The sequence below is a fragment of the Silene latifolia genome, chromosome 6, assembly GCF_048544455.1.
Source record: "Silene latifolia isolate original U9 population chromosome 6, ASM4854445v1, whole genome shotgun sequence".
Taxonomy (NCBI): Eukaryota; Viridiplantae; Streptophyta; class Magnoliopsida; order Caryophyllales; family Caryophyllaceae; genus Silene; species Silene latifolia.
The window spans coordinates 111,354,479-111,368,108 of record NC_133531.1 but is presented as its reverse complement, the minus strand read 5'-3'; the positions used below and the strand labels follow the sequence as shown (position 1 = coordinate 111,368,108).

Genomic DNA, 13,630 nt, shown 5'->3' with positions numbered 1-13,630 from the left:
GTTGTAATTTAATGTGATCTCGTATCACTTTTATTTTTACTAGTTTTTCATTTTACAAATGTATAATAGGAATAGCTATGTATTTTTATTATTATTTGTAATTCTGGAGTTCCATCAAGATGGTGCCATTCGGAAAGGTGTTCCGACAAAGACGGTGTTCTTGGGAGCACTATTACAAATTCAGGCAACCACAACGGCCCTTTAACAACGCTTATTCATGAAAATCACCATAAAACGTTGTAGAATGGATGGCGTGAATTTTACTAAACTTAATTACAACGGTTATGTGCTGTTAACCGTTGTTATTAGTTTTAACAACTGGTCATACTTGCACAACCGTTGTTAATATAAAAACTAATAACAACAATTTACTCTGTAATAAATTATAACCGTTGTTAATAATTTGGCGCAAAATTAGTGAAAAGTAATTACAACGGTTATATATAAACCCGTTGTTAATACTTTTTAACAACGGTTTTCTAAGGACCCGCTGTTAATATATTCTCTAATGACAACGGGTTTATGTGTAAAAACCGTTGTCAATACTTTCAAGCAAATACCAGAATATATACCACACAAACACAGATCAGCTACAGCCACAAACACAAACACAAGAAACACAAACACACAACCACACTCTTTCTCATCGTCTCTTTCTCATCGTCGCTTTATCATCTCCGTCACTGTTGTTGTCATCGTCTCTTTCTTTCTCTAATTATCAAGTAAATATCTATCGCTTTATGGTTTTAGGTTTTGTCATCTCCGTCATTATTTTCTTTCTCTAATTATTTTATTTGCATGTGTTTTTCTCGATCATTATTGTTCTTGCTCTAAGTATTATTCGCTTAATTAGTTTTGTCACTGTTGTTTTTTTGCGTTTATTAGCTAGTAAAACAAATTAAATAAAATAAAACAAAGAAGATAATGGAGAGGAATGCATAAACTTAATTAATTAATATATAAATACATAAAAAAGTTATTACATTGCTAAAAATGCAATTCTTAGATATGCATAGAGAGATGCATTCTCTTCTATGATATTCATCCTCTCCTCCTTTGCTATTTGGAGGTTTCGTTCCGCAGATGTTATATCGTCATATAGCTGCATTATCTGCGGCTCTAACAAGCCATTTTTTTTTGGCGTCCTTGAGGGCGATCCGAGCGTCCTCAAGGTAGCTCCTGTACCTCCTCTCGATGTCCAGCAACCGGCGTATGAAACTCTTGTTGTACTCGGTCATAATGCATGTATTACGAATGGTATCATTCATTGTTGTTGAAGGAAGTTTGGAGTTTATTATTAGGTTTTAAAGATTTAGGGTTTGGAGTTTAGGGTGGAGATAGTGATATAATGGAATGGTTATTGAGATAATGCATGAATTTATACTTAGTAATGTGTCGTTTGAGTTGTTTTGTAATTAATATGTTTAGAAAGTTGTGCCAAATCTTATAACCCTTCTTATTCCATATATTATTGTGTCCTTTCATATGCAGGGATTTGGCAGTAATAATGCATTATGCATCGGAATTGCAGTAATAATGCATGCTTCTAGTAATATATAATTTATTATTATTTTTTTTAAATCAACAACGGTTATTAAAAAAAACCCAGTTGTCTTTAGTTATAACAACGGTTTTTTCTATTGTAACCGTTGTTATAAATTTCCCACCAAAAATTAGTCACACTTTCCACAACGAATGTCTCGTAACGACAACGGTTTTTAACCGTCGTTAATAGTTTTCACAACGAGGTTTCTTAGAAAAACCAACCGTTGTTAAAACCTTTAACAACGGACGCTTTAACAATGTCCGCTTTTTTATATAACAACGATTTTTAACCGTTGTTATAGCCTGTATCTGTAGTAGTGGAGGCGTGCCACTTGAAGATTCAAGGGACCAAAGGAGTTGGTTTCCGAATATGTAATAGATTATTTTAATTTCTATTTTAGGAAGGTCATGCTAGGAATTTATTATATTGATTAGGAATTTATTATTTTTGCTTTGCATTTATTTTAATATGTTGCATGCACTGCCAAATCGCCATAACAACACATGCATTTCATATCAAGTCATCGACCGTGTCAATTATAATTATCGTAGTTCACCGCTTTGGTTCACTTAAAACGTGATAGATAATAAATTGACAAGACCTCTCACAAATAATAATTGAGAATTAGCCTTACCAAATAGTAGAACCATGAATCCCAATTTCATAAGGAAATAGGCTCGGCTCACCTGGGTGCTAAACTTGTTACGTAGGGTAAGTGGGTAGTAAATTGTTATTACATTGAAATTTGGATTTAGCTCAACGGAAGTATTCGCGACCGTAGCCGCATGTGTTCCGGGCTTAAGATAAATAATAAAGTAATTTTATTGATCAAGAATTCTCGAAGTAGAATCGATTAAAGAGTTAATCCACCGAGTTATATTGTGACACCCTCATTTTTAGCGTAAAATAAACACGTAAATTCTACAGAAAAACTGACAGGATATGTTTGTAATTGGTTCAACTAGATAAAAACCTGTAATTTCAAAAACTTTTCTAAGCCATTCACAAACATTTCCAAATGAAGAGTGCCAAAACCTGCAAATACTAACAAACTATTTTACATATCATAGCTAAAGTCGTGAGAATTAAGTGATACAAACCAAAGTAAAAGAGGGAGACATATGTCCCTCCAAAATATAAACACAACCATATGTTTAAAGGTTTACTACAAAATATAACCAAACTAAGTCCAAGGTTCTTTTGCTCACTAGCTCGTCCGTGTACCCCATCTAATCATCATCAACCTGTCAATCGCATTTTATACAAACACGAAAGCCACAATTCAGTGGGGAGTAACTTCGAGTCCTCCCAGCCACGAAATGTCATATTTAATGTAACATGTAATGTAACATGTAAACAACATCATAAATCAATTAATTATCGAATATTCTAACATATGAACACTAAACTGACCAAATTAAACTATCATGTGAAACATATAACAAGCAGTAATCCAAACTTTATCAATTGTAACCGGCTTGCATCTCACCTATTACAATTCATAAAATCACCATACAAGAAAGGGCAATATATCAAAGACAGGCATAAGTTCTTAGCACCGTCAATAGTCACTCTGTAACTCGAGTCTATACCACGAGGTAGGGAAGGTAATCGAACCGGTATCTTGGCTCAGAGGTTCTATCAAAACATGGCCAAGACACAACACAACCCTAGTCCTAAATCTGCGCAGACCTAGACATGCGGATACACACCACCGCACCCAAGACCCACAATTTTTTTAAAAACAAAGTGAGTACCCTAAGGAGTCCACCAAAGGGTTGGCTAGTACTTAAGCTGACCACTTACCCTCAAAATAAGTAACGAGGTCATGCCCCAACTTGGATATAAACCCACCAAGTCAGGAACACAAAGGCTATTAAGCAGTGAACATATACTCGTCAAAGACTATAAAGACCTATCTATGACAAACACAACAACCTGCAAGAAGTATTCAATACCAATTCCATTTCAAGCAATATTAACAATATTAAAGGTTTCAGGGAATCTAAGGCCGTTTCTACAATATAAGAAACCATTCAATTCAACCAACAACACATGTGAACTAAAAACATAATAAATGGCCTAAAACAAGAATAAGGCCAATTATCCATTTTTCACAATAATTTTCATCCAACCGAATTTTTACCCGCAACCCCAGTCTGCGGCAGTGCGGGTTCAATCGTGGTGACCAATCACACAATTGATGACATCGATTCATCAAAGGGACTAAGGCTCAGTTTTCGGCATAATCATCCAAACATTACAATTATCGCTATAAAATTCATTTTAAGCCAATTCATTACAATTTCATATTATAACCTATCCTAACATGTGCAACTACCAATATAAACATAATTTTACCATCAACCTTATATTTACTACTAACATGATTCATTTCAAATGATTACCCATATGTTACTTATACTAAATATAACATTAATAAACCCGAAACGACGAACAACGCATGAAAAACCGCGAAACAAGCAACGGGCCGACCCGGGCCAACCCCAAGGTCGCGTGGAGTCCGCTGGCCTGCCGGCCAGTGGGCCGCCACCCCCTTTCCCCCGTTTCTCCGATTTTGTTCATTTTAACATCGTTTTAAGCATCAATTAATCATTCCCATTTCATTTTCATACTAATATGTGAACTTAACATACAAAAGACATGAATTTAACACATATTTTCATGTGAAATAAACTACTCAAATAACAATCACAAAAACATACAAAAAAGCAAAGAATGTGACATTAATTCGTCGAGTAACTCGAAATATGTTACCTTTAGCAACAAAATGAGCAACTAGCACCTTGAACACCAAACCCTAATGTGCAAACTAGCAACTATCTTCAACTATATACGAGTCTCCAAACTCGTCTTCTAAATCTTCACTAGGATGTTGGAAATGAAGAGAGGATTCCAAATATGTAATCCTTATGAAATTTGGAGTAGAAACGAGTAAATTACGATGAAAATTAGCTTAGAAAAGCTTAGGTTTTGTTATAAAAATGGGGTTTTAGTGTAGAATAGTTTAGAACATTCAAGGGAGATGAAGATGGAAAAGAAAAAAAAACAAAAAGGAAGGAGGGAGTAGTGGTGCCGTGAGAAGGGGGGGAAAGACGGGATTTTCGGCGGAATTTTATTAGTCGGTTTTGGCTCGTTTCGACGATAATTAGAACCGTTTGTCAAACGCAAATTCCGACAACGCCAAAGTTCTTAAACACGAGATTACAAGAAGATTGAGTACTCATACGACCCATTTCCAAAATCGTTTGCCCAATTTTCAAAAGAATTGCCATTTTTCCCGATATGCCCTTATTTCGAAATAAAATGTTTTTACATGGTTTAAACTATTTTTAAACATTTCGAAACTATCAAAATAAATACTTTACTTCAAAATATAATAGAATTATATTTCATTGAATTACTATTACTTCAAATACATTAATATTAAATTCAACTTGATTAATAAATTACTTTCGCAAAATAATAACGATCCGAAATTACGGGGTGTTACATATATTGATTAGGGATGAATCGGCTCACCGTGCCTGAGTTGATATGAATTTGGATCTCGGGATCATTTATAATAGTTGGGTAGAGGTCACTATATAAATGCTAAAACATTCTGAAATGTTTTATATATAACAATGAATGTTTAATTTCCCCACTATTTCGTTGTTTTATGTTGTTCTCGCTCCTACTCATAAATAATATCAATTCATTTGTAACACGAGTCTCCGCTAAACCACTATTACTTAAGACAAAGAGAATCTCTTTCTAAAATGAACCATATCATAGGTTGTGGACTAGATCCATAGGAATCGTTCTATTCCATAGAACTCGATAGGAATCGTCCTATGCAAATATAAGATTAACATCTTAAATTCCTTATATACCTATGATTTCTTATGAAGAAATGTGAATAGAAGCAATGATTAATCAAAATATGTTTTGATAATGTCTTCTATGCATCCATGGTTCAAAAGTCTTATTGCTCAACCCAAACATTTAGTCATCAAGCAATTAAGTTGTTAAGAACAAGACAATGTTAAATTGGTAAATTAATTTGTTAGAAATTTTGATTAACCAAATACCACAATAGAGTTCATCCTTGTGAAGAATTAATTAAGAATTTATATGAAGATAAGTCTTCATCAAGTAGAAATTCTTGAAGTGAGTGGGAGCAATATGAAGTAAAGTTCATATCTTAATTGTTAAGGATAGAACTAGGCTCGAAAGAGAAAGTGTTAGACACTAAAATAGAGACAAACTCCAAATATGAACAAGGAAGTTGGTCGTGTGACTCCAACATATTCCTTTCTGAATATCTATGACATTGACATTACTTTCTTGCAAAATACCACATCATGAGTATTTGATACAAATTTATGGGTTTCATCATATTTGGCATTATCTTGTGACGATTAAATAAATTCAGAAATTTGCATGAATAGAACTAGGGTAGTTGACATTTCATCCATGATCATATGAATGTTATAATGTACTCATTTTAGTTTTGTATTTAGAGATGTACCTCAATAATTGTTATGATGTATAATATGTCTAAATAAGAATATAATTCGAGTTTTGCACAAAAGGTAAAGGGTTTTACCATTATGCAATTAAAACAAGCGTTGAACTCTTACATACCACGATTAAGTTTATGGTGAGACCATACAAATCAAGGTAATTATATTCAAACTAAAAATAAATATCATATATATATATATATATATATATATAACTCAAGTTGGTGACCCCAATAATTTCTCAATTCTTGATTAAAAATTGCATTTAGAAACTAGTTTTAACTAGTGTCCCAAACCATTTGATTGGGAATCTCTTGGTGAGTGAAAATCTTGTATTCAAAGCAAGATAATTCATGATTTTTCCTTGAAAAGGATTATGAATAAAGCCAGATATTCGCCCTAATTACACTTTGAAGTGCATGGTCGAATAAAATTTTCAATCTGAGAAGGTTATTACTTCTTCTACTCTTTTACCGACGAATTAGGTAGATACTTAGTATCCACTTAATGAGGTAAGATGAGAAATTCTTTGAATATGTACAATGAATGTTTAAAAAGTATCAAAACCTACAAGATAATAAACACAAAGTATTAGCACTTTGTTGAGATAAGGGAACAATAAAGTGATGACTTTTATTTGCACCAAAAGGAGTGTGATATGGTATCATAAAGTCACTTTCATAAGCACATAATATTAGATAAGGTGTGTTAAAAAGTGACAATTAATCCCATACAATATGATTGAATCTTTACTATAAAATTGGAAGTAGTTTCTATCACAATTTGTCTAGTATTTATTTATTCCACTAAAACAAAATATAGTTAAAGCAATCAAGTACAATTCATATATGATATGATTAGGCATGGTACCTAAGTTGTAGCTTGTTTCGAATGAAAACATATGCTCTCTCTTCCTACATAATCATGAGAACAAAGGGTTTGTGGCTCGTGATGCTGTCTATTAAAGAAATAAGGAATATTTCTTAAAGACAGAGTGGGAGAAAATGTTCAAGAGCCACAAACTGAAAATAAAACGTAGGAAGATGTTCCTTCTTGGTCAAAATCAGTAATTATTTCTTCGAAATCTAAAGTGGACAGGATGTTGGGATTCATTAATCTCATAAGTTTACATATTCATAGTATGATTATTTAATTTAGTCATAAAATTAAAATGGATCTTATGCATGCAAAACAATTACAATTATAAGGAGAAAATCGGTTCCTTATATTGACGATTTCGGATAAATGGGCACTAGTAAGTTCACCTTCTTACTAGATCTTAAGCTTTCCAAAATGGAAGAATAAGATTCAAGTGGAGAATCTCTCCTAAGGAATTATACCCAAGGCAATACTCTTAATAATTATAATTAATATGATATAGTATTAATTAAAATCTTAACTTAAATTGACACAAAATATTGATTTTGTTCTCCTCTATTTCGGTTAAGAGGAAATGATGTTGTGTGTATTTCTTACTCTAAAATATTTCACAAATGTAGAGAGTAGTTATTTTTCTAACACTAGAAAAATGTAGAAAGTAGTGAATAAATATAAAGGAAAAAACCCTTGGTTTTTCTCCTCTAGAAAACCGGTGGGGCGGTGGGGAAATAGGCCAATGCTTGGTCTTTGTTCTTCTCAAGATAAGACTAGGCATGCAAGGCAACAAGCTAGAGTAATCATTGTGTTTTCTCATTTAAAATAATTAACACAATTTTAAACCCTAACCCTCCCTATTTTCGGTACACTTAACATAAAATGGAAGGTCCATTTTATTTTGTCATTTGTCAATTTTGTCATGTGCCACATGTTACATGACGTGTTACACTATAGTGTATTTTTAACATATTAAAAATCAACATATTAATAAAATATGTCACATACAAAATTTAATTAGTAATTCTTGATTACTTGTACCAAAATGGTTTATCGAATTATAAATTACAACAACTTGAATTTATAATAAATTATTCAATCCGATTCAATTGTTTCTTAAACTATAATTTAATCTAAGTAATAAAACAATTCGATTACTTAGACAGTAACTCATTTAATCGAATTACAATGAGTCACGTTAATTTTACTCATAAAATCATCCGTCAATTTTAAGCAATTTAATTAACTTGTATTGGCATACGATTAATTAAATAATCAATTAAGAGTATTACCCTATAGGTATGACCTCAGGGTATCAACTGATCACCACCGTCGCACGACAGTAATGTCAAACTCTAGTCAGCCAATCATTACCGATATGTGTGGACCAGTTGACAGTAAAATATTACTTTCCCTCTTGTATTCTTAAATATGAGTTTTAAATATGTGATCATCATGATCATCATGATCTACAATTGTGATCGCATTATTGTCGGGGACACTTACTCCAACAATCTCCCACTTGTCCTTGACAAGTGTGCGTCACCAATTCTCTTGTCCTATTACTATCTCCCACTCAATGCAAGGTGTCTTTCGGGTCGTACTTGCAAGTGATCACATCCAGAGTGGTTTCCTCGATATGGAGAATAACTGATTGACCGAAATTATCTATCATAGATACCTTCCGAGCGTGGCCACGCATTTCCAGTTTATTACTCCTCGAGTGGCCCTGAGATATTGTTTTAACCCTGACAAAGAGGTGGACAATTCCTATCGCATTGTTCCCTTCGACTAGCCACAGCTCATTATAACCCAAAATAAGCCCTTTAATCCCATTTACGAAGGTCGTAGGATCATAAATCAAAGTTACTCTGAAATTGTGCCACCTTGGGCGAGTAGTCTTTAGTCAAAAGAATTGACTTATTAGAATACTATAGCAGCTCTCGCCACGACCAGGCTATATAAATTTGCCAGAACTCTATAAGCGGTCATTAGGCCCGACAAAGTGTTCCTAACAGTCTGTCTATGTGATCGACTAGTCATCTCATATGACTCTATGGCACTTGAACTTGCCATCAATCGCATCACACTCTAGTCACTTCGAGACGTCACCTCATACAAGTGACTATGGGCAAATACCATGTTAATCCGAGTTCACTTTAACGGGGTTCAATATTGTCTCTACAACCCGTTTGGATGTAACAAAGTATAAAAGGAGTTTTTAGATTTAAAAACGCGAACGACAAATGTGATTATTACATATGAATAGTCAATACCTGATTACTACTTCATATTCTTATAATCCAATTTGATCTTTGTACGTAGTTGTTCATCTCAATCCAATTGAAATGACATATGACTCATCATGTTAAGCCTATGAGAAGGCTTTGGTTAGTAGGTTTTATCAACTTCTTGTACCTTACTCAACCTTACTACATACTCGTTTTCCTTTGTAATGTATACATTTGCATTACAAAACTTTCTGAGTACGTGTCTAGATCCAATCTAGACATAGGCCCTCTAGCCTTAGAATAGCTCCCACTGTTTTCACAGTGTGCGGGACTCATCCTTCTTGCACATCTCATGATTGCAAGTGTACTCAATTTCCGTTGTAAATATTTCTCATTGTTCTATATTGCCTAGAACGATTCTAGCAAATCTATTTCTTAAATAACATAGCCACAATGGTTGCTTAACCATATTCACGTGTTTTGAATATGGTTTTGTTTGAAACCTTTCGCAATCTCAATTGTCATTTGTGTAACACCCTTACACAAATTAGTTAATTGCATCAAAAACACTTAACTTTCCATCCTTAATGCTTCCTCGAGCACTTAAGAATAATCTATATGGCTACTTGGTAACTATTACTTTTATTCGATTTTGAAACAATTCATCATACTCAAAGTATATGAAGTGTTATACATCATTACTCATTTAATTGATCCGGCAGCAGAAGCAAATGGAATCAATCAAATATGTTCAACATGATTGAACTAGTCATGAATCTTATCAACATAGGACTTCTTATTTGACGCTAATATCATGTGGATTGATCTCCATAAATCCGGATATTGAAGATGTATTATAATACTCCAAAAGTGTCAAATCATTCCCAATGATCAATATGTCATCCACATATAAGACTAATTAAAATTTCCGTAACTCCCACTAAACTTCATGTATAAACACAACTTCTCAACCTATTGAGAAAAGTTTTTATCACATGATCAAAATGTTGATTCAACTCATTGATGTCCTACTTAAGACAATCTCTTAAGTTGCACATTATATTAGGATTGCAAGAATCTATAAAACTCTTGACATGTATTGAATACATTCCTTCTAATTGAAGAAGTGGGTTTTAGATTCACTCGCTATATATCATCATAATGAAATACAATCCCTAAGAAGATCTGAATAGTGCAAAACACTTTGCAACTAATCAAGCTTTGATATCTCTCTTTGATATCCAACAATTCCACTTGGAATTTATTTCGGATTTTCATGGCTCTAAGCCTTGTATTGAGTTGTGACTTAAACACTTTCATTTAAGTCATATGATCATTACATTCCAGAAGTAACTTGAATCAAACAATTTCTTTGTAAGTTGCAAGCTCTTTACTAAGCCTTGTATTGAGTTGTGACTTAAACACTCTCATTTAAGTCATATGATCATACTTTCCAGAAGTAACTTGTATCAAACAATTTCTTTGTAAGTTGCAAGATCTTTTGATAAGTGCATAATTTACATACTTTTACCCCTCATTTTAGCTCGGTTTCTATTGTCTATCATACTTTAATTAGTATATTTTTGAGCTAATCTTGTGTTCTAGGTGTATTGTTGTGTTTGTTACGGTTTTGAAGGAATCTAAGCATTTAGAGGCTTTTTCCTATCATTTTATACACCAAGTTCATTAAGCTAATCAAGACCAAGTGTTTGACTAAGCATGGAGCATTGGATTTCGTTTTGCATGGAGAAATTGATGGATTAATATGTGTAATGCAAATGTTGCCAACAATCAAAGTCAAAGCCCAATGTTCAAGTCCAAGTCAAGGTGGAAAGCATAAGATTTCAACATGCTTATGATGCTTCTTGGGAGCTCTAAAGATGATAGATGGGGCATTTACCCGGGTGCATTAAGGGTCATTAATCATGCTCTTAGGATTCCTCAAGCAATTAAGTGAGGAATTAAGAGAAAATACCCGGAAACACACGACCCCGATCGGGGTCGCATGCATCTTGCAAGCTTACGTTTCTTTCTCCTCTCCTATAAATAGGAGAGGTATTCCAAGGTTTTAGGCATCCAATTTTACGTCCAAGTATACTTACAATAGCCTCAAGTATTATAATTTCTCTCATTAGTTTTCCCATTTTAGTTTACAATTAGTTAAGCATTCCATAGTTAATCTTTCAACATTTTGTACTTCCAAGATATTCTCAAGCATTTGATATTCAAGCTTTTGGTTATTTGTTATTTGTTCTTCCAGACAAGTTCTCCTTTATAAGGTATTTCTAATTTCAAGTTTGCAATTTACATTATTATTTTAGTTACCACATAGTTATTATAATCAAGCATTTCATTTTACATTAGCATTGTTCTTTCCACATGTTATATCATCTAATTTATATAAATCATATAACCATGTTTAACATTTCTTATAATTTAGTTTGCAATTTATACCTTAACATGAGTAGCTAAATTTCCTAGTCTAAGGGCTAGGGGAGCCATGCAAAATCAAGTACATAACATGATAAAATAGGTTAATAATAATATTCTTCAAATTGCTTCCATCACATGCTTGTGCCATAACGTTTAATCTTTGTTTAAGGCCTTATTCAATTGATTAAGTTTGTTCATTCGTTCTATAAGTCGAGAGGCACGGAATTGAATTAGACTAAGCATGTATAGTAGGACGACCTAGTCATGGACGAGATTTTCTCTAGGACCCGGTCTATGGTTGACACTAATATCGTAAGATGGGTGTCTCTAAGCCTAAGCAATTGACAATGTTATTAGTACCGAATTTATCATGATCGTATTTTTACCCTTGCATGTGTGACCCGAACCCCTTAGACTCTCCTTTTAATTATATAACTTACATCATAGTTTTTATTAATCATCAACCAGCAAACAAAACCCAAATCGAAATCGACCTTGATAAAAATCTACCTATAGCAATTCACAACGTAATTCTTGTTTTCTTGTGGTTCGACCCCTATTACTACATTTACTTGTGTTTAGGGAATTTATCTTTGCATAGGTACGCGATAAGCCTATCAAATTTTGGCGCCGCTGCCGGGGAAACGGTTTTATTGCTTTTTGAATTGTCGATTTTTATCTTATTTTCCTTTGTCTTGGGGAAAACTTGTTCCTTGAGACCGTTACTTATCACTTCTCTAGAAATTGTTGTCTTATGCCCAGGTCCTCACGCAAGGGAGAATTACTTTCACCGGATTCCGATCCCGAGAACCTTTAGGAAAAGACGACGGTTTTGGAAGGAAGTAAAAGAAGTCTCTTCTCCCGTACAAGCCGAAAGTGCTAGAAAGTCTTACTTAGATGATCTAGAAGCCCTTGAAGAGGAGGAGGTTTCAAGTTCATCATCTCCACCACCATCACCATCTACTACCAAAAAGATGGTGAAACTTTCCGATCACTCAAAGCCCACCGCGGCCATGCTTACGGCCGGAATCACAACCACTCAAATCACCGCGCCGGACTTCGAGATCAAACCGGCTTTCATTAGCCTTGTGGAGAGGAAGCAATTTGGAGGAAGTCCTTTGGAGGATCCCAACTTGCATGTGCAAAATTTTTGTGACTATTGCTCCATGATCTGGCAAACGGGCGTCACTCAAGCCCAAATAAGGGAAATACTTTCCCTTTCTCTTTGAAGGACAAGGCCAAGCTTTGGATCAATAGCCTTGACCGCACCGCCATGGGAATCACCAATTGGGAGACTTTGGCTCTTTCTTTTTATCAAAAGTTTTTTCCACCGGAGAAAACTCAAACTTTGAGGAGACAAATTACCGGATTCCGTCAACAAGCTCTTACGTGCTTATATGAGGCTTGGGAGAGGTACAAAGAGCTTCATAGGCAATGCCCACATCATGGGCTAGATGATTGGTTTCTAGCAATAACATTCTACAATGGATGTTGTGCCGAGTCCCGAAGGATTCTTGATTCCGCCAACAATGGGCGGTTTGATCAAATTGACACCGACCTTGCTCATGCCACGATCGAATCTATGGCGGTCCATGATGCCCAATATGTCAATTCCCGAGTTGTGCCATCCAAAGGTAAAGAAGAATCCTCCAACAACTCCGTTTTGCTTGCTCAAATTGCCTTGCTCCAACAACAATTGGTGGAGAGAGATGCTAAAGATTCCCTTCAACAACTCAATGTTGTGTCTTCAACAAGCCAAATCATTGTATGTGATGGTTGCGGAGGTGCGGGTCATTATGCCGCTCATTGCCGAGCCCCCATTGAAGAGGTAAATGCTTTTCAAGCTTTAAGACAAAGTTTATATCCACCGGGTACATTTTCCAACACTTATAACCCGAATACAAAATTTCATCCGAACTTGTCTTACACTAGCACAATGTGTTAAACCCTCAACCCCCACCACAATAAAATGCCTATGTTCCTCAACAACAAAAGTATATCCCTCCACCGGGTTATCA

General features: G+C 34.5%; 1 non-coding gene across 1 annotated transcript; it reads right to left on the bottom strand.

Annotated features, from left to right (window-relative positions):
- Positions 1-12,957: 12,957 nt before the first annotated feature.
- Positions 12,958-13,064, bottom strand: LOC141589481 (small nucleolar RNA R71). The gene has a single exon (XR_012520418.1). It is a non-coding gene; the product is annotated as a small nucleolar RNA R71 (small nucleolar RNA).
- Between the last annotated feature and the right edge of the window lie 566 nt (positions 13,065-13,630).